The sequence below is a fragment of the Triticum aestivum genome, chromosome 5B (genome assembly GCF_018294505.1).
Source record: "Triticum aestivum cultivar Chinese Spring chromosome 5B, IWGSC CS RefSeq v2.1, whole genome shotgun sequence".
NCBI lineage: Eukaryota > Viridiplantae > Streptophyta > Magnoliopsida > Poales > Poaceae > Triticum > Triticum aestivum.
Window position 1 is genome coordinate 294,762,191 of NC_057807.1, and position 22,406 is coordinate 294,784,596.

Sequence of the window (22,406 nt, forward strand, 5' to 3'; positions counted from 1 at the left end):
GCTGCAGCATGTACATGCGTCCCTACAAAAAAATGGTGAGCATACCCCCAGTTGCACGCTGCTGCCCCCATGTTCTGCATTTTTCTTCTTGGAGCCAAGCTGTTGTTGCTAATGCGTTTGGATTTAATAAACAAGATAGAGAATAAAAGGGACGGGTGAAGAGAGAGCATGTAGAGGAGAAAAATTGTGGGAGCCAGGCTTCTTGAAACATTGCATCCGAGCTGATTCTGGCTGCCACACGAGTTAACAACTAACTTATTTCTGTGTGGTTTGTGCAGTCCTATAGGTGTTTATGTTCATGCCCACAAGTGATTTGTTGTGAAGTTAGGCAAGATGAAGCTGGGACAAGTCCGAATCGTGTGGCAGCACCTCTTGTGATTACTACTACAAAGCAGAAAGGATCTTTGTAAGTTAGTTAATAGCACCATGCCGTGCCTCTTGTGCTGCAAGACTGCTAGTTCTTCAACTAAAAAGTATATACGTTGCACTTCATCTTTACAGAGCCAAATCCCGGTGCGCCCAGCCGCTGCTCGTGAACCCCGCCTCCATCAGCTCCACTTCACTAGAGCCGTCGGTCCACAGGAATAGGGGTAGCGGATCCCCTATAGCGGCCAAATCCCGATGCGCCCAGCCGCTGCTCGTGAACCCCGCATCCATCAGCTTCACTTCACCGGAGCCGTCAGTTTGCAGTAGGGGTAGCAGGTTCACCCGACATCTGACGCCTTCTTCCATCTCGAAAAATCTTGTTTTTTGAGTTCAGTTCTTCGTCACATGTTTCACCAGCTGAAAATGCATGGTGTTCTGAAATTGCTTGCGGACCACTAGCTGAAATTGCTTGACGAACAAGGCAAAGGTTGTATCTTCATCTACTGTTTTTTTAGATATTAGTCATATGCACGAGCACGACTATATTTGCTTGTTATGATCTAGTGGGCAGCATTAACATTTTGGTAGTCCTTCTGCAGGGCCCAAACCCACTATCATGCAAGAAAAAGAAAGCAAAGCCTCAACCAACAGCTGCTCAATCATCAGGTAATTAATCAGCACTAAAACATAGGTGTCTAATCCAATGTTGCGAAAGCAAGCCTGGAGTTGCCTGACTTATCTTTAGGTGTAGAACTGATAGTAAGATGGAGAAGAGATAATGCAACAAAAATCTTAGATAGGGCAGTGAAGTCCATTGCGCATTCTGATTTTTTGTAGCTCCGGACATCAGTTGTATTGAGACATGGATGGCTCTACACCTGAAGCACATATATCTGACAAGCATGATCACATGTTCCCTTCAGGATCTGATGGCCGGTGGAGAGGCGAAGCGGAAGACGGTTAGGAAGCGCAAGAGAATTGGCAAAGACAGCATGTCGATGTGTATTTAATAGCAAGTCCATGTATTACTACATGAGAAGTACTGCTAGTGAGACTTCACTGCCCCATTTCAACAAACTTGTATATTCAATCCTGGTTTGACAAAGTACTCTGCTGCTGGTTTCAGTTCCCTCACTGGATTTGCAGGCTCACGACCATCCTCTAACACCCTGTCAGTGCCACCGATTTAAAGGAGCTCCGTGAGCGTGTACTTTTCCTGGTATACAATTGCATTCCTCCTTATATTGTAGTCATTTTGGTTAGTATAAACTTGTATGGACAAAAAAGAATTCTACCAGGAAGTTCATATCTTAAATCCAGATAAGTTCGAAAAACAAACCACGACCAGTTTGAAAAAGAACCACTCTCGCTCCACCGCGGCGCCCAGGTCGTTCGCCGCCGGCACCACTGTCCGTTCACCACCGGCGCCACAGTCCGTTCACGGTGACACTAAGGCCGTTCAACGATGCAATGGTGAGGTCTGGCCTTTCCCCTTCCTCTTTTTATGAAGCCTCCGAGTCGAAGTTCACCTCCGTGTGCTGCTCCACTCGTAGCTCCCAGCCTACCCTCGAGCAAGTTTGTGCCGTGCACGAGATTAGTTCAACCTGTGCACTTGGCATGTTTGTGGGAATGTCTGAGCAAAAAGAGAAACCATCTATTTTTGTGCAACATTTCGACCCTGCATCCCATGAGTTCCTGATTTATTTCTTTTGTGCAACAGTTCGACCTCGACGCTTGTGGCAGTCCCACAAGGACGAGTGTGGTCTACGATCGAGCAGTTGGTTCCCAAGTGGGTTCCTGGCTGAAGGTGGGCTTCCACGTTGAGGTGTGGAATGCAATTTACATGGAGATCCTGATGGAGTAAGATGATGGTGATGTGGCGCAGGTGGGCCTCATGGAGTTTGGCTGGGATGGTGGCGGTCGGCGGTGGACGCGGGTGCATGAGTTGTGGGGCTCCATCTGCCGCTCAACCACCGCTTACTCCCACTCTGTTCACTAGTTTTGTTTTCATTGTCATGCCTATTCCTCGTCGACCTGCAGCAGCAGGAGACACGAGATCACCTCCGGCACCGCTGGTCACATGAAGGTTGCCAAAAATGGTATATTCTCCATAAAAATAGGTGTTTGCTTATCTATATTCTCTATTGTTGAATTATAGCACAAACATTTGCTGAAACGGGGTGCTCAGGACGTCTATTTTAATTCCTGAAACACAAACTAGGTGCTCTCAGTTCAGTACGTGAACAATCATCAGCTCGTGAAAAATACATATAACCTGCCTTGTTGTGTGGGATTTGGGGGGTGCCTAGTCTGGCTAGAGTTTTCAAGTATAACAAGTGTGATAGTGGCAATTTTCAATAACTTTAATAGTTCAAGTACATAACAAAACATAAGTCCACTCTGTAAACAACAGTAGACGCAGAAAGTTCAGTTTTGCTATATGTGATTGATAATGCAGATGTGTTCTTTTGTGGTGAGGATTTCGGCACTAACTATGCAAATAATTTAAAAGTACTCAAGTCCAACTTGCAAACCCGTAGCAGTCCTATAGTGCAACATGCATCAAATTCACAAACAGTAAACCTGACTTGAAGCAAATTCGCATCTGGTTATTTATTTTGTAGCTCATCATTTCTAACACAAGCCAATGCTTCTATTATAATCTAGTTGTTTATTTTGTAGCTCATGTTTTCTAATATAATTTTAAAATGTCCACTAGATGAAAAATTCGATGTATTAGCTAGATCAGTATGGGTGCTCATTAGTAAGACAAAAGTACCAGTACTGATCATTACGACATACAGAAATACTAGTACTGATCAGTACTATATAGAGCCAAGCTTCACTATGGATATTACTGACCATAGGAAATTATTAGAATAATTTAATGTTTTTGTAGCTCACCTCTAATTTGTTTCTCTCTACTGCTCTTTTCTCTCACTATTTTGTTTCTCTCTGTACTGCAGCACAAGAGAGGTTTCGACGGATGCTGATCACTAGCCCACTATGACGCCACCGATCACTAGCACGAAGGACACCAACAGGTTGAGGATGAAGTACATGACGCAGACAATGAGGACAACCGAAACATGGAATCCGTACACATAGCACCAACTGCAAATTCAAATTTTCTGTCTGATGATTTGGTTGCTACTTGTTAAAGAAAGTGTACATAACAGTTAGATGTTTCTGCAAGAAAGGAAAATTTGTTTGAATTAAAAATATTGATCAGTATGAATCAAAAATAATGATCAGTTCGATAGTGCTCTCTCCTGCCTATTTTGATTGATGCCACGAATAGTGAAAAAATTGTATGGGAATGTTTAATTATTACTAGCATGTAAGTTCAAAAAATAAAACACAGTCAGTTTGTCTATGAAATTTGAGGAAGTCCGTCAATGGACCCGAGGAAATTATGCTCAAACAAAAAACACAATAAATTTATTCGGGTAAAAGATTATTTTAGTTCAGCTACACAAACCATGCAGGTTCAATAATGATGATACCATAAGTTCGGACAAGGAATCAAATATGAATTTAAAACCAAAAACTTTCACTTCTATAAGTTCAAGTGCTCATCCATACACGGTAATTCAAGTTGGTAAAAGTTCAAGTCGCAAAACAAAAGAAGTCCAGAACATCATTGCAAGAAATGTGAGTTAAGAAAGAAACAAAACATTTTTCTTTTATAAACAATGTCATTCAGTTCAACGGTACAAACGATGCAAGTTCGGGGATGATGATATCGTAAACCATTGAAAGGCCTGTCATGCTGCTGGCAGACGCCTTGGCTGAGTACCACTTCCCCTCCTACTTGCTCATGAGCGGCCACATTACACCCCAAGAGAGGACAGCACCAAAGAGGAGGGAGAGGTTGACGAGGTGCGAGCAGATCATCCCGGCGCCAACATACGTCAGGCTGAAGTCGAAGAAAAATCTGGCCACGGAATCATCGAGGATTTAAAATGGTGAACTCTCTCATGCATTTTCATTTTTCAACCACCGAAACTTAAAAATTGTTCAGCGAGAAAAAAAAAGAAGTCATATAGGCGTTGCGTTAACTTACAGGCTTTTAGCCCGAAGGTGGGAAACTGGAGGAAGCCGCAGACGTCATCATCGGTGTAGAACCACTGGAAGAAGCTGATCCCAAAGTACTTGAGGAGTCCCACGGACCTGCTGCCTATTGCGGTAAAGGTTGAAAGAAATTCTGAATCAGTCCAGGCCATCCGTTTCTAAAGCATTTTTTAAACAGTAAAAACACGATTTGATTCATCGTAGCTGGGAATAAGAAGATGTCCTTTTCACGCAAAGGAAAGGAACAATAAAAAGGGTCAGACCTTGCATTCTTATCTCCTTGAGGTGTGTGGAACCCGTTTATGAGGATGGCAGTGGCAGTCCCACTTGGGTAGATTAGCTTGTAGTCGATCATCAGTACCTGAAAGTGTTTAGTTTTACCACCAAATCCTCAGTTAAATTGAAGACTGATTGTGACTACAAAATCAATTGTAAATATCTTTCTCATCAAGAACAAAAATAAAATGCAGACTAGCTAGGTTCAGTCAGTGACCGCAACCTTGGTGCTACGGTCTTGCGAGCAATGCCAAAGTTTCAGTTCTTCTGATAGTACAGCAGCGACCCAGGAAAATCGGGAAGTGCGACTCACCATGGACACGTAGAGATCAGAGAAGGGCGCTGGAGCATGGAAATGGAATTAAGCCCATAGTTTTAATATCTTTGTGTCCTTATATATAAATACAACAAATCAACAAATCATGGTGATACCTAATCGAATTCAACAAATGAACAAATCAATCAAGGGGCGGTTGACCATTGGCCATCTCTCCTTTTACAGCAAAATCCCCAGCTTCTTGGTGGGGAGAGGGCTCTGCACCTCCTCCTCCTCGGGCCGCCTCTTCTGTTGGAAATATGCCCTAGAGGCAATAATAAAAGCATTATTATTATATTTCCTTGTTCATGATAATTGTCTTTTATTCATGCTATAATTGTATTATCCGGAAATCGTAATACACGTGTGAATACATAGACCACAATACGTCCCTAGTAAGCCTCTAGTTGACTAGCTCGTTGGTCAACAGATAGTTATGGTTTCCTGACTATGGACATTAGATGTCACTGACAACGGGATCATGTCATTAGGAGAATGACGTGATGGACAAGACCCAATCCTAAGCATAGCACAAGATCATGTAGTTCGTTTTGCTAGAGCTTTTTCAATGTCAAGTATCTCTTCCTTAGACCATGAGATCGTGTAACTCCCGGATACCGTAGGAGTGCTTTGGGTGTACCAAACGTCACAACGTAACTGGGTGACTATAAAGGTGCACTACAGGTATCTCCGAAAGTGTCTGTTGGGTTGACACGGATCGAGACTGGGATTTTTCACTCCGTATGACGGAGAGGTATCTCTGGGCCCACTCGGTAATGCATCATCATAATGAGCTCAAAGTGACCAAGTGTTTGGTCACGGGATCATGCATTACGGTACGAGTAAAGTGACTTGCCGGTAACGAGACTGAACGAGGTATTGGGATACCGACGATCGAGTCTCGGGCTTGTAACGTACCAATTGACAAAGGGAATAGTATACGGGGTTGCTTGAATCCTCGACATCGTGGTTCATCCGATGACATCATCGAGGAGCATGTGGGAGCCAACATGGGTATCCAGATCCCGCTGTTGGTTATTGACCTAAGAGCCGTCTCGGTCATGTCTGCGTGTCTCCCGAACCCGTAGGGTCTACACACTTAAGGTTCGGTGACGCTAGGGTTATTAGGAAGACTTGTATGTGATTGCCAAATGTTGTTCGGAGTCCTGGATGAGATCCCGGACGTCACGAGGAGTTCCGGAATGGTCCGGAGGTAAAGATTTATATATGGGAAGCTGTCATATGGACACCGGAAGGTTTCGGGGGCATATCGGTATTGTACCGGGGCCACCAGAAGGGTTCCGGGGGTCCACCGGGAGGGGCCAACCCTCTCGGGGGGCCACATGGGCTGCGTGGGGCAGGAGCCAGCCCCTGGAGGGCTGGGCGCCCCCCCCCCTCCTTGGGCCCATGCGCCTAGGGTTGGGGAGGGGGAACCCTAGAGGGGGCGCCCCCCTTGCTTGGGGGGCAAGTCCCCCCTCCCTGGCCGCCGCCCCCCCTCTAGATCCCATCTAGAGGGGCCGGCCCCCCTTGCCCCTTCCCCTATAAATAGAGGGGTGAGGGGAGGGCTGAACACCCAAGCCAAGGCGCAACCCCTCCCCTCCCCAGCACCTCTCCTCCTCCGTACGTGCTTGGCGAAGCCCTGTCGGAGTACTGCTGCACCAACAACACCACGCCGTCATGCTGCCGTTGGAGCTGTCTTCCTCAACCTCTCCTTCCTCCTTGCTGGATCAAGACGGAGGAGACGTCGTCCGTACCGTACGTGTGTTGAACACAGAGGTGATGTCCGTTCAGGACTTGGTCATCGGTGATCTGAATCACGGCGAGTACGACTCCATCATCACCATCCCCTTGAACGCTTCCGCACTCGATCTACAAGTGGTATGTAGATGCAAACTCACTCCCTTGACTCGTTGCTTAGATGAACTCATAGATGGATCTTGGTGAAACCGTAGGAAAAATTTTAATTTTCTGCAACGTTCCCCAATAGTGGCATCATGAGCTAGGTCTATGCGTAGTTCTCTATTGCACGAGTAGAACACAATTTTGTTGTGGGCGTAGATCTTGTCAACTTGCTTGCCGCTACTAGTCTAATCTTGCTTCAGCGGTATTGTGGGATGAAGCGGCCCGGACCAACCTTACACGTACGCTTACGTGAGACCGGTTCCACCGACTGACATGCACTAGTTGCATAAGGTGGCTGGCGGGTGTCTGTCTCTCCCACTTTAGTTGAAGCGGATTCGATGAAAAGGGTCCTTATGAAGGGTAAATAGAAGTTGACAAGATCACGTTGTGGTTATTTGTAGGTAAGAAAACGTTCTTGCTAGAACCCAATTGCAGCCACGTAAAAGATGCAACAACAATTAGAGGACGTCTAACTTGTTTTTGCAGCAATTGTCATGTGATGTGATATGGCCAGAAGTTGTGATGAATGATGAATGATATATTGTGATGTATGAGATCATGTTCTTCTAATAGGAATCACGACTTGCATGTCGATGAGTATGACAACCGGCAGGAGCCATATGAGTTGTCTTTATTTTTGTTGACCTGCGTGTCATTGAAGAACGCCATGTAAATTACTTTACTTTATTGCTAAACGTGTTAGCCATAGAAGTAGAAGTAGTCGTTGGCATGACAACTTCATGAAGACACGATGATGGAGATCATGATGATGGAGATCATGGTGTCATGCCGGTGACGAAGATGATCATGGAGCCCCGAAGATGGAGATCAAAGGAGCTATATGATATTGGCCATATCATGTCACTATTATATAATTGCATGTGATGTTTATTATGTTTATGAATCTTGTTTACTTAGAACGACGGTAGTAAATAAGATGATCCCTTACAAAAATTTCAAGAAGTGTTCTCCCCTAACTGTGCACCGTTGCTAAAGTTCATCGTTTCGAAGCACCACGTGATGATCGGGTGTGATAGATCCTTACGTTCACATACAACGGGTGTAAGACAGTTTTACACATGCAAAACACTTAGGGTTAACTTGACGAGCCTAGCATGTACAGACATGGCCTCGGAACACGGAGACCGAAAGGTCGAACACGAGTCGTATGGAAGATACGATCAACATGAGAATGTTCACCGACGATGACTAGTCCGTCTCACGTGATGATCGGACACGGCCTAGTCGACTCGGATCGTGTAACACTTAGATGACTAGAGGGATGTCTAATCTGAGTGGGAGTTCATTAAAATAATTTGATTAGATGAACTTAATTATCATGAACTTAGTCTAAAACTTTTTGCATAATATGTCTTGTAGATCAAATGGCCAACGCTCATGTCAACATGAACTTCAACGCGTTCCTAGAGAAAACCAAGCTGAAAGATGATGGCAGCAACTATACGGACTGGGTCCGGAACCTGAGGATCATCCTCATAGCTGCCAGGAAACAATATGTCCTAGAAGGACCGCTAGGTGACGCTCTCGTCCCAGAGAACCAAGACGTTATGAACGCTTGGCAGTCACGTGCTGATGATTACTCCCTCGTTCAGTGCGGCATGCTTTACAGCTTAGAACCGGGGCTCCAAAAGCGTTTTGAGCAACACAGAGCATATGAGATGTTCGAGGAGCTGAAACTAGTTTTCCAAGCTCATGCCCGGGTCGAGAGATATGAAGTCTCCGACAAGTTCTATAGTTGTAAGATGGAGGAAAATAGTTCTGTCAGTGAGCACATACTCAAAATGTCAGGGTTGCACAACCGCCTGTCCCAGCTAGACATTAACCTCCCGGATGAGGCGGTCATTGACAGAATCCTTCAGTCGCTCCCACCAAGCTACAAGAGCTTTGTGATGAACTACAATATGCAGGGGATGGTGAAGACCATTCCTGAAGTATTTTCAATGCTGAAGTCAGCAGAGGTTGAAATCAAGAAAGAACATCAAGTGTTGATGGTCAATAAGACCACTAAGTTCAAGAAGGGCAAGGGTAAGAAGAACTTCAAGAAGGACGGCAAAGATGTTGCCGCGCCCGGTAAGCCAGTTGCCGGGAAGAAGTCAAAGAATGGACCCAAGCCTGAGACTGGGTGCTTTTATTGCAAGGGGAAGGGTCACTGGAAGCGGAACTGCCCCAAATACTTAGCGGATAAGAAGGCCTGCAACACCAAAGGTATATTTGATATACATGTAATTGATGTGTACCTTACCAGTACTCGTAGTAACTCCTGGATATTTGATACCGGTGTCGTTGCTCATATTTGTAACTCACAACAGGAGCTGCGGAATAAGCGGAGACTGGCGAAGGACGGGGTGACGATGCACGTCGGGAATGGTTCCAGAGTCGATGTGATCGCCGTCGGCACGCTACCTCTACATTTACCTACGGGATTAGTTTTGAACCTTAATAATTGTTATTTGGTGCCAAGTTTGAGCATGAACATTGTATTCGGATCTCGTTTGATATGAGATGGCTACTCATTTAAATCCGAGAATAATGGTTGTTCTATTTATATGAGAGATATGTTTTATGGTCATGCTCCGATGGTCAATGGTTTATTCTTAATGAATCTCGAACGTAATGTTACACATATTCATAGCGGGAATACCAACAGATGTAAAGTTGATAACGATAGTCCCATATACTTGTGGCATTGCCGCCTTGGTCACATTGGTGTCAAGCGCATGAAGAAGCTCCATGCTGATGGACTTTTAGAGTCTCTCGATTATGAATCATTTGACACATGCGAACCATGCCTCATGGGCAAAATGACCAAGACTTCGTTCTCCGGAACAATGGAGCGAGCAACCAACTAGTTGGAAATCATACATACCGATGTGTGCGGTCCAATGAGTGTTGAGGCTCGCGGAGGATATCGTTATGTTCTCACTCTCACAAATGACTTGAGTAGATATGGGTATGTCTACTTGATGAAACACAAGTCTGAGACCTTTGAAAAGTTCAAGGAATTTCAGAATGAAGTAGAGAATCAACATGACCAAAAGATAAAATTCTTACGATCGGATCGTGGAGGAGAATATTTAAATCACGAATTTGGTACACACTTAATAAAATGTGGAATCGTTTCACAACTCACGCCGCCTGGAACACCTCAGCGTAACAGTGTGTCCGAACGTCGTAATCGCACTCTATTGGACATGGTGCGATCCATGATGTCTCTTACCGATTTATCGCTATCATTTTGGGGATACGCTCTAGAGACAGCTACATTCACTTTAAATAGGGCACCGTCTAAATCCGTTGAGACGACACCGTATGAATTATGGTTTGGGAAGAAACCTAAGCTGTCGTTTCTAAAAGTTTGGGGATGCGATGCTTATGTCAAGAAACTTCAACCTGAAAAGCTCGAACCCAAGTCGGAAAAATGCGTCTTCATAAGATACCCTAAAGAAACCATTGGGTATACCTTCTACTTAAGATCCGAGGGCAAGATCTTTGTTGCCAAGAATGGATCCTTTCTGGAAAAAGAGTTTCTCTCGAAAGAAGTAAGTGGGAGGAGAGTAGAACTCGATGAAGTACTACCTCTTGAACGGGAAAGTAGTGCAGCTCAGGAAAATGTTCCTGTGATGCCTACACCAACTGAAGAGGAAAATAATAATGATGATCAAGGTACTTCGGATCAAGTTGCTACTGAACTTCGTAGGTCCACAAGGACACGTTCCGCACCAGAGTGGTACGGCAACCCTGTCCTGGAAATCATGTTGTTAGACAACGGTGAACCTTCAAACTATGAAGAAGCGATGGCGGGCCCAGATTCCAACAAATGGCTAGAAGCCATGAAATCCGAGATAGAATCCATGTATGAAAACAAAGTATGGACTTTGACTGACTTGCCCGATGATCGGCGAGCGATAGAAAACAAATGGATCTTTAAGAAGAAGACGGACGTGGATGGTAATGTCACCATCTATAAAGCTCGACTTGTCGCTAAGGGTTATCGGCAAGTTCAAGGGATTGACTACGATGAGACTTTCTCTCCCGTAGTGAAGCTTAAGTCCGTCCGAATCATGTTAGCAATTGCCGCATACTATGATTATGAGATATGGCAGATGGACGTCAAAACGGCATTCCTTAACGGGCATCTTAAGGAAGAACTGTATATGATGCAGCCGGAGGGTTTTGTCGATCCTAAGAATGCTAACAAAGTATGCAAGCTCCAGCGATCCATTTATGGGCTGGTGCAAGCATCTCGGAGTTGGAACATTCGCTTTGATGAAATGATCAAAGCGTTTGGGTTTATGCAGACTTGTGGAGAAGCCTGCGTTTACAAGAAAGTGAGTGGGAGCTCTGTAGCATTTCTCATATTATATGTAGATGACATACTTTTGATGGGAAATGATATAGAATTCTTGGACAGCATTAAGGCCTACTTGAATAAGTGTTTTTCAATGAAGGACCTTGGAGAATTTGCTTATATATTAGGCATCAAGATCTATAGAGATAGATCGAGACGCCTCATAGGTCTTTCACAAAGCACATACCTTGATAAGATTTTGAAGAAGTTCAAAATGGATCAGTCCAAGAAGGGGTTCTTGCCTGTATTGCAAGGTGTGAGATTGAGCTCGGCTCAATGCCCGACCACGGCAAAAGATAAAGAAGAGATGAGTGTCATTCCCTATGCTTCAGCCATAGGATCTATTGTGTATGCCATGCTGTGTACCAGACCTGATGTAAACCTTGCCGTAAGTTTGGTAGGAAGGTACCAAAGTAATTCCGGCAAGGAACACTGGACAGCGGTCAAGAATATCCTAAAGTACCTGAAAAGGACGAAGGACATGTTTCTCGTTTATGGAGGTGACGAAGAGCTCGTCGTAAAGGGTTACGTCGATGCTAGCTTCGACACAGATCTGGATGACTCTAAGTCACAAACCGGATACGTGTATATGTTGAATGGTGGAGCAGTAAGCTGGTGCAGCTGCAAGCAGAGCGTCGTGGCGGGATCTACATGTGAAGCAGAGTACATGGCAGCCTCGGTGGCAGCGCATGAAGCAATTTGGGTGAAGGAGTTCATCACCGACCTAGGAGTCATACCCAATGCGTCGGGGCCGATCAAACTCTTCTGTGACAACACTGGAGCTATTGCCCTTGCCAAGGAGCCCAGGTTTCACAAGAAGACCAGGCACATCAAGCGTCGTTTCAACTCCATCCGTGAAAATGTTCAAGATGGAGACATAGATATTTGCAAAGTACATATGGATCTGAATGTCGCAGATCCGTTGACTAAACCTCTCTCGCGAGCAAAGCATGATCAACACCAGAACTCTATGGGTGTTCGATTCATCACAATGTAACTAGATTATTGACTCTAGTGCAAGTGGGAGACTGTTGGAAATATGCCCTAGAGGCAATAATAAAAGCATTATTATTATATTTCCTTGTTCATGATAATTGTCTTTTATTCATGCTATAATTGTATTATCCGGAAATCGTAATACACGTGTGAATACATAGACCACAATACGTCCCTAGTAAGCCTCTAGTTGACTAGCTCGTTGGTCAACAGATAGTTATGGTTTCCTGACTATGGACATCAGATGTCATTGACAACGGGATCACGTCATTAGGAGAATGACGTGATGGACAAGACTCAATCCTAAGCATAGCACAAGATCGTGTAGTTCGTTTTGCTAGAGCTTTTTCAATGTCAAGTATCTCTTCCTTAGACCATGAGATCGTGTAACTCCCGGATACCGTAGGAGTGCTTTGGGTGTACCAAACGTCACAACGTAACTGGGTGACTATAAAGGTGCACTACAGGTATCTTCGAAAGTGTCTGTTGGGTTGACACGGATCGAGACTGGGATTTGTCACTCCGTATGACGGAGAGGTATCTCTGGGCCCACTCGGTAATGCATCATCATAATGAGCTCAAAGTGACCAAGTGTTTGGTCACGGGATCATGCATTACGGTACGAGTAAAGTGACTTGCCGGTAACGAGACTGAACGAGGTATTGGGATACCGACGATCGAGTCTCGGGCTTGTAACGTACCGATTGACAAAGGGAATAGTATACGGGGTTGCTTGAATCCTCGACATCGTGGTTCATCTGATGACATCATCGAGGAGCATGTGGGAGCCAACATGGGTATCCAGATCCCGCTGTTGGTTATTGACCTGAGAGCCGTCTCGGTCATGTCTGCGTGTCTCCCGAACCCGTAGGGTCTACACACTTAAGGTTCGGTGACGCTAGGGTTATTAGGAAGACTTGTATGTGATTGAAGAATGTTGTTCGGAGTCCCGGATGAGATCCCGGACGTCACGAGGAGTTCCGGAATGGTCCGGATGTAAAGATTTATATATGGGAAGCTGTCATATGGACACTGGAAGGTTTCGGGGGCATATCGGTATTGTACCGGGGCCACCGGAAGGGTTCCGAGGGTCCACCGGGAGGGGCCACCCCTCCCGGGGGGCCACATGGGCTGCGTGGGGCAGGAGCCAGCCCCTGGAGGGCTGGGCGCGCCACCCCTTGGGCCATGCGCCTAGGGTTGGGGGGAACCCTAGAGGGGGCGCCCCCCTTGCTTGGGGGGCAAGTCCCCCCTCCCTGGCCGCCGCCCCCCCTCTAGATCCCATCTAGAGGGGCCGGCCCCCCTTGCCCCTTCCCCTATAAATAGAGGGGTGAGTAGATGGCTGAACACCCAAGCCAAGGCGCAGCCCCTCCCCTCCCCAACACCTCTCCTCCTCCGTACGTGCTTGGCGAAGCCCTGTCGGAGTACTGCTGCACCAACAACACCACGCCGTCGTGCTGCCGTTGGAGCTATCTTCGTCAACCTCTCCTTCCTCCTTGCTGGATCAAGACGGAGGAGACGTCGTCCGTACCGTACGTGTGTTGAACGCGGAGGTGCTGTCCGTTCAGCACTTGGTCATCGGTGATCTGAATCACGGCGAGTATGACTCCATCATCACCATCCCCTTGAACGCTTCCACACTCGATCTACAAGTGGTATGTATATGCAAACTCACTCCCTTGACTCGTTGCTTAGATGAACTCATAGATGGATCTTGGTGAAACCGTAGGAAAATTTTTAATTTTCTGCAACGTTCCCCAACATCTTCACCCCTGCGTTCTCCGGCATCGGCAGCAGGTTTAGGTCGAAGTTCCTCAGCACGGTGGAGGACGCCGACACGGAGACGGACATGGACATGGACACGGAGGTGCCGTCCCAGTAGTGGCAGTGCTTGTGCCCTCCGAGCGCCTGTCGGGTCGTGAAGTCCCGCCCGCAGACGGTGCACTGATGCGGGCCGCCGCTGCTCCTGCCCGAGGACGCCGCCGCGCTCGCCTCTGACCCAGCGCCCGCGGACGCCTGTGCAGTGATGCAACGCTCTCCGGTGGGCGGTGGTTGGACTTGTGCCCGCCGAGCGCCTGGTACGACGCAAACGCCTTCCCGCAGACCGTCCAGCTGAACTGCAGCTCCTGAGACGGCGCGGGGGACGGGTTCCACGCGCTCGCCTACTGCTCCTTGCCGGTGGCGGCGAGCGCGGTGAGGTAGTCGTCCTTGTTGAGCACCGGCGTGGCGATGGGAACCAGGGAGAGGGAGAGGGAGAGGTCGGTCTAGTCCGCCACCACCCCGCGGACCGTTACCTGCTCGCACCATGGTGGCACGCGCTCCGCCGCCCGTGAGGCCGCCGCGTCAGACATGGAGTTGGTGCCCGCGAAGGCCCTCAGGGCGAGCAGCTAGAGCTCCTCAACGGCGGCGACGACTGTGGCGACTGCGCTGCGGGGATGAAAACGCCATGAGTCCAGTAACATAGGTCCAAACAGAGCATCATCCCATAAAGGATGATCAGTTCGACAAAAATGAGAGCATCAGTTCAACCCCTCGAATTCGTCAGTTCAAAAAGGGTAACAGAATAATATTTTGTTACGCGTAACAGAATAGCCCAGATATATATATATATATATATATATATATATATATATATATATATATATATATATATATATATATATAGGCCTCGTGAAGGAGAAAATATCGCTCAAGCTTGGGGGAGGATTAAGTCAATGTTATATTTATGCCCCAATCATGAGCTCTCAAGGGAAATTATTATTCAAAATTTTTATGCTCGGCTTTCTCGTAATGATCAATCCATGCTCGATACCTCTTGTACTGGCTCTTTGATAAAGAAGACTATTGAATTCAAATGGGATCTCTTGGAAATAACTAAATGCAACTTTGAAGATTGGGAGCTCGATGAAGGTAAGGAGTCAGGTATAAAGCCTGAATTTGATTGTCTTAAAACTATTATGGACACCGATGCTTTTCATGAATTTAGCACAAAATATGGACTTGACTCTAAGATATTAGCTTCTTTCTGTGAATCAATTGCTACTCATGTTGATCTCCCTAAGGATAAGTGGTTTAAATACCACCCACCCATTAAAGTAAAAGTAATAGAACCCATTGAAGCTAGAGAAGAAACCACTACTTATAATGTTGATCCAGTTATTCCTAGAAACCACCTTTTCTGTTAGGATAAAATAACATTCTAAAGCTTCAATTGTGGTTCACAAGAGTTATACAAGACCACCTACACCCTTTGAACAAATTAAAGTTGAACCTAATGTTGCTATGGTTAAAGATCTCTTGATAGAAAATGTTGATGTGCATGTTATTTATTTCTGTAATGAAGGTACTAGAATTGCCAAACCTGATGAGAAAGATAAACATAGACATGTTGTTGGCATGCATGTTGTCTATGTTAAAATAGGAGATCATTGTTATCATAGCTTGTGTGGTTTGGGTGCTAGTGTTAGTGCTATCCCATTTACTTTATATCAAGAAATTATGAATGATATTGCACCTGCTGAGATAGAAGATATTGACGTTACTATTAAACTCGCAAATAGAGATACTATCACACCACTTGGGTTTGTTAGAGATGTTGAAGTCTTGTGTGGGAAAATAAAATATCCTACTGATTTTCTCGTTCTTGGTTCCCTAGAAGATGATTTTTGTCCCATAATATTTGGTAAACCTTTCTTTAACACGGTTAATGCTAAGATAGACTGTGAGAAAGAAACTATTAGTGTAAGCTTCGGTGACGTGACTCATGAGTTTAATTTCTCCAAATTCCATAGACAACCTAGTGATAAAGAGTCACCTAGTAAAGATGAGATTATTGGTCTTGCTTCTATTGTCATGCCTCCTACTAATCCTTTAGAACAATATTTTCTAGACCATGAAAATGATATGCATATGGATGAAAGAAATGAAATAGGTGAGATATTCTTTAAACAAATACCTGTTTTGAAAAACAACTTGCCTGTTGAGATTCTTGGAGATCCTCTACCACCCAAGAGTGATCCTATGTTTGAGCTTAAACAATTGCCTGATACTTTGAAATATGCTTATCTTGATTAAAAGAAGTTATATCCTATTATTATTAGCGCTAACCTTTCATAGCATGAAGAAAAGAGATTATTGAAAACTATGAGGAAGCATCATGCCGCTATTGGATATAGTCTTGATGATCTTAAGGGCATTAGTCTCACTTTATGTCAGCATTAAATTAATATGGAACCGGACGCTAAACTAGTTGTTGATCATCAGCTATGGTTAAATCCTAAGATGAAACAAGTGGTAAAAATGAACTATTAAAGTTTCTGGAAGAAGGTATAATTTATCCCATAGCTGATAGTAGATGGGTAAGTCCTGTTCATTGTGTCCCTAAGAAGGGAGGTATTACGGTAGTTCCTAATGATAAAAATGAACTTATCCCACAAAGAATTATCATAAGTTATAGAATGGTAATTGATTTAGAAAATTAAACAAAGCTACTTGGAAAGATCATTACCCTTTGCCATTTATTGATCAAATGCTAGAAATACTATCAAAACATACACATTTCTGCTTTCTAGATGGATACTCTGGTTTCTCTCAAATACCTGTGTCACAAGAGGATCAAGAAAAAACTACCTTTGCTTGCCCTTTTGGTACTTATGCTTATAGACATATGCCTTTTGGTTTATGCAATGCACCTGCTATCTTTCAAAGATGTATGACCGCTACATTCTCTGACTTATTTGAAAAGATTGTTGAGGTTTTCATGGATGATTTCTTCGTTTACTAGACTTCTTTTAATGATTGCTTAAGCAACCTTGATCGAGTTTTACAGAGATGTGAAGAAACTAATCTTGTCTTGAATTGGGAGAAGTGCCACTTTATGGTTAATGAAGGTATTTTCTTGGGGCATAAAATCACCAAAAGAAGTATTGAAGTCGATAAAGCTAAAGTGGGTGCAATTGAAAAAATGATGTGTCCTACAAATATCAAAGGTATAAGGTCATGTCAGTTTCTATAAGAGATTTATTAAAGACTCCTCTAAAATTTCAAGGCCTCTCACTAACCTATTGCAAAAAGATGTTCCACTTGTTTTTGATGATGACTGTTCATAAGCCTTTGAAATACTTAAGAAAGCCTTAATCTCATCACCTATTGTCCCTGATTGGAACCTACCCTTTGAAATTATGTGTGATGCTAGTGATTATGTTGTTGGTGTTGTTCTAGGACAAAGAGTTGATAAGAAATTAAATGGAATACATTATGCTAGGAAAACTCTGGACAATGCTCAAAGAAATTATGCTACTACTGAAAAGGAATTTCTAGCAGTTGTGTTTGCTTGTGATAAATTCAGTTCTTACACTGTTGATTCCAAAGTGATTATTCACACTGATCATGCTACTATTAAATACCTTATGGAAAAGAAAGATGCTAAGCCTAGACTCATTAGGTGGGTTCTCTTGCTACAAGAATTTGATTTGCATATTATTGATAGGAAGGGAGCTGAGAACCCCATAGCACACAACTTGTCTAGGTTAGAAAATACTCTTGATGACCCACTACCTATTGATGATAGTTGTCCTCATGAACAATTAGATGTCATAAATGCTTCTTGTAGTACCCCATGGTATGCGGACTATGCTAATTATATTGTTTCTAAATTTATACCACCTAGTTTTACATACCAACAAAAGAAAAATTCTATGATTTAAGACATTACTTCTGGGATGACTCACACCTTTATAAAGAAGGAGTAGACAGTGTTATTAGACGTTGTATACCTGAGAATGAATAGGAACAAATCCTATGGAACTGTCACTCCGAGTCATACGGAGGACACCATGTGGGAGACTGAACAACACATAAGGTATTACAATCCGGTTTTTATTGGCCCATTCTTTTCAAAGATGCTCATAAGTTTGTATTGTCTTGTGATGAATGTCAGAGAATTGGTAACATTAGTAGACGTCAGGAAATTCCTATGCGTTATTCACTTGTTATTGAACTATTTGATGTTTGGGGTTTTGATTATATGGCACCGTTTCCTTCCTCCAATGGGTATACTCACATTCTGGTTGTTGTTGATTACGTTACTAAGTGGGTAGAAGCCATCCCAACTAGTAGTGATGATCACAACCCTTCTATTAAAATGCTTAAAGAAGTTATTTTCCAAAGTTTGGAGTCCCTAGATATTTAATGACGATGGTGGTTCACATTTTATTCATGGTGCTTTCCGTAAGTTGCTTGTTAAGTGTGATGGTAACCATAGAATTGCATCTCCTTTTCATCCTTGGTCTAGTGATCAAGTAGAGCAATAGGGAAATAAAATTGATATTGCGAAAGACTGTTAATAAGTCTAGAAAGAATTGGTAAGAAACTTGATGATACATTCTGGGCTTATAGAACTACTTACAAAAATCCTATGGGTATGTCTCCATGTAAAATGGTTTATGGAAAAGCATGTCACTTACCTCCGGAATTAGAACATAAAGCTTACTAGGCAATTAAAGAACTTAATTATGATTTCAACCTTACCTGTGAAAAGAGGTTGTTCGGCATTAGCTCACTGGATGAATGGAGATCCCAGACCTATGAAAATGCCAAGTTGTTTAAATAAAAGGTTAAAAGATGGCATGACAAAAGTATACAAAAGCGTGAATTCAACGTAGGTGACCAAGTCTTGCTATACAATTCCCTTTTAAGGTTTTTTGCAGGAAAACTTCTCTCCAAATGGGAAGGTCCTTACATCGTCGAAGAAGTGTATCGTTCCGGTGCCATCAAGATGAATAATGCCGAAGGCAATAACCCGAAGATGGAGAATGGGAAAAGAATCAAACATTATATCTCAGGTACACGTTTGATTCTTCCTTACATGTTAAGACTAATATTATTCATACCATAACACCGGAGGAGTACATAAAGGAAACCTACCAGAACACGCTAGAACCCTGAAAAGAAATAGGTATGTGATACGGTAAGTAAACCGACTCCAAAAGTTTCCCAAGGTGTCGGTGCAACAAACCCTGGGTCTGTTACCCTGACTGTGCACATGCACGGGATCAAGATTGAAGCACCAACCCAAGACAGAGTACAAGAAACCAAGAGATTGGAAGGACCAACAAGCAGATCAGAGGGACCAAGACCAATCCAGAGAAGCAAGATATCGTCAAGAGAAAGGCCTCCTTTGCCAGGCAGGCGAGCCCGGCAAGGGATGAGGCCACCCCCAGAAGAAGACGACCAAGGCGTCCCGACAGGGCCTGCCGGGACTTGCGGAAGCTAAATCACCTCACCACCCACTCCACCACGACTCACGTCATCGATCAGTGCAGTGTCAAGCTGCAAAGTGATTAAGTGGCAGCCATTCGCCACATGACAGCCTCTCCCTACAGGAAAACCACAGAGGACACCCGTCTTGCGACGTCTCAAACAAGCAGGCGTGGAGCTGGCAAGATAGTCCGGCAAGCCTTGTCGCGCAACAAACGATGTGACGTTGAGCGGTGCATTAAGTGTGCACTGTCAGCCCATAGAGTTAGGTATGATAACACTATTTGATGTCATATAAATGCATAATGACTACTTTGCCATTGTGGTCACCCCTTGATCTATAAAATGAGGCCCTTGGCAACCATAAACGGGGTTATAAGGTTGGATAACTCACACCCCCATACGCACGTAGTCGCTGCTGCATGAGGCAACCCTTGGCGGGCAAGTGTACTACGCTTCACCACCACATTTCCACCATCAATCCACCAAAAGTAGGAGTACGGTTTTATGCCTCGCGGTGGCCCATGCCTGGGTAAAACTACCCGTGTGATCTCTGTCGTGCTACCTCACGCTCGTCTGCTCTTTGTGCAACGCGACCCCCCCCCCCCCCCCCCGCCGAACCAGCAATGGGCCTCTAGGTCCCATAGGTGGTTGTGGTTTCTCGCGACATCTTTGGCGCGCCAGGTAGGGGGATCGCTTGTGCGAACCTGAAGACGTGAGCATCACATCACCTTCGTCGACATCTGCATCTTCGACGATGCCATCGGCCATTGATACATCTCCAACATATCTATAATTTTTGATTGTTCCATGCAATTATGTTATCCATCTTGGATGTTTTATATGCATTTATATGCTATTTTATATGACTTTTGGGACTAACCTATTAACCTAGAGCCCAGTGCCAGTTTCTGTTTTTTTCCTTGTTTTTGAGTTTTACATAAAGGGAATACTAAACAGAGCCCAATTGACCTGCCAATTTACGGAGATTTTTTATGGACCAGAAGAAGCCCCGAAGCAAAAGAGTTGGGCCAGAAGAGTCCCGAGTCATCCACGAGCGTGCCCCTACCTCGTGGCTGACTCGGAGATACCCCTGACATGAAACTAACGCAAAAAATTCCTATAAATACAGAAACTGCCAAAAAGAAACCTAGACCGGGAGTTCTGCCACCGCAAGCCCCTGTAGCCATGAAAAACCAATTGGGACCCCTGTTCCGGCACCCTGCCGGAGGGCAGATCCATCGCTAGTGGCCATCTTCATCATCCCGACACTCTCCATGACGAGAGGGAGTAGTTCACCCTCGGGGCTGAGGGTATGTACCAGTAGCTATGTGTTTGATCTCTCTCTCTCTCTCTCTCTCTCTCTCTCGTGTTCTTGATTCAGCACGATCTTGATGTATCGCGAGCTTTGCTATTATAGTTGGATCATATGATGTTTCTCCCCCCTCTACCTTCTTGTAATGGATTGAGTTTTCCGTTTGAAGTTATCTTATCAGATTGAGTCTTTAAGGATTTGAGAACACTTGATGTATGTCTTGCATGTGCTTATCTGTGGTGACAATGGGATATCCACGTGATCCACTTGTTGTATGTTTTTGTGATCAACTTGCGGATTTAGTGACCTTGTGAACTTATGCATAGGGGTTGGCACACATTTTCGTCTTGACTCTCCGGTAGAAACTTTGGGGCACTCTTTGAAGTTCTTTGTGTTGGTTGAATAGAGGAATCTGAGATTGTGTGATGCATAGCGTATAATCATACCCGTGGATACTTGTGGTGATATTGGAGTATCTAGGTGACATTAAGGTTTTGGTTGATGTGTGTCTGAAGGTGTTATTTTACTACGAACTCTAGGGATGTTTGTGACATTTATAGGAATAGCCCATTGGATTGATCAGAAAGAATAACTTTGAGGTGGTTTTGTACCCTACAATAATCTCCTCATTTGTTCTCCGCTACTAGTGACTTTAGAGTGACTCTTTGTTGCACATTGAGGGATTGTTATATGATCTAACTATGTTATCATTGTTGAGAGAACTTGCACTAGTGAAAGTATGAACCATAGCCTTGTTTCCTAGCATTGCAATACCGTTTAAGCTCACTTTTACCACTTTCTACCTTGCTGTTTTTATATTTTCAGATTACAAAAACTTATATCTACCATCCATATTACGCTTGTATCACCACCTCTTCGCCGAACTAGTGCACCTACACAATTTACCATTGTATTGGGTGTGTTGGGGGCACGAGAGACTCTTTGTTATTTGGTTGTAGGGTTGTTTGAGAGAGACCATCTTCATCCTACGCCTCCCACGGATTGATAAACTTAGGTCATCCACTTGAGGGAAATTTGCTACTGTCCTACAAACCTCTGCACTTGGAGGCCCAACAACGTCTACAAGAAGAAGGTTGTGTAGTAGACATCAAGCTCTTTTCTGGCGCCGTGCCAGGGAGGTTAGTGCTTGAAGGTATATCTTTAGATCTTGCAATTAAATCTTTTAGTTTCTTATTTTATCACTAGTTTAGTCTATAAAAGAAAACTACAAAAAAATAGGAATTGAGGTTGCCTCATATGCTTCATCTTTTTAATGTCTTTCATGAAAATAAGGATTCCGATAATTGTGCCAAAGTGTTAGAAGAAGAATGCACTAAAATGTTTGGCACTAAATCTTTGAATGATGAGCATGATTGCAATGTTGTTAGTATGAATTCTTTGAATATCCATGATGCTAATGATATGCAAAGGCACAAGCTTGGGGATTCTATGTTTGATGAGGATGATATTTTTTGTCCTCCAAATTTTGATGAGCAAATTTATTATGATGAAAGGATGCCTCCAATCTATGATGATTA

The 22,406-nt window shown here is 44.1% G+C and overlaps 1 pseudogene; it reads right to left on the reverse strand.

The window, feature by feature from the left end:
- Positions 1 to 5,212: 5,212 nt before the first annotated feature.
- Positions 5,213 to 20,317, reverse strand: LOC123114757 (zinc finger protein 36-like; annotated as a pseudogene).
- Positions 20,318 to 22,406: the final 2,089 nt, after the last annotated feature.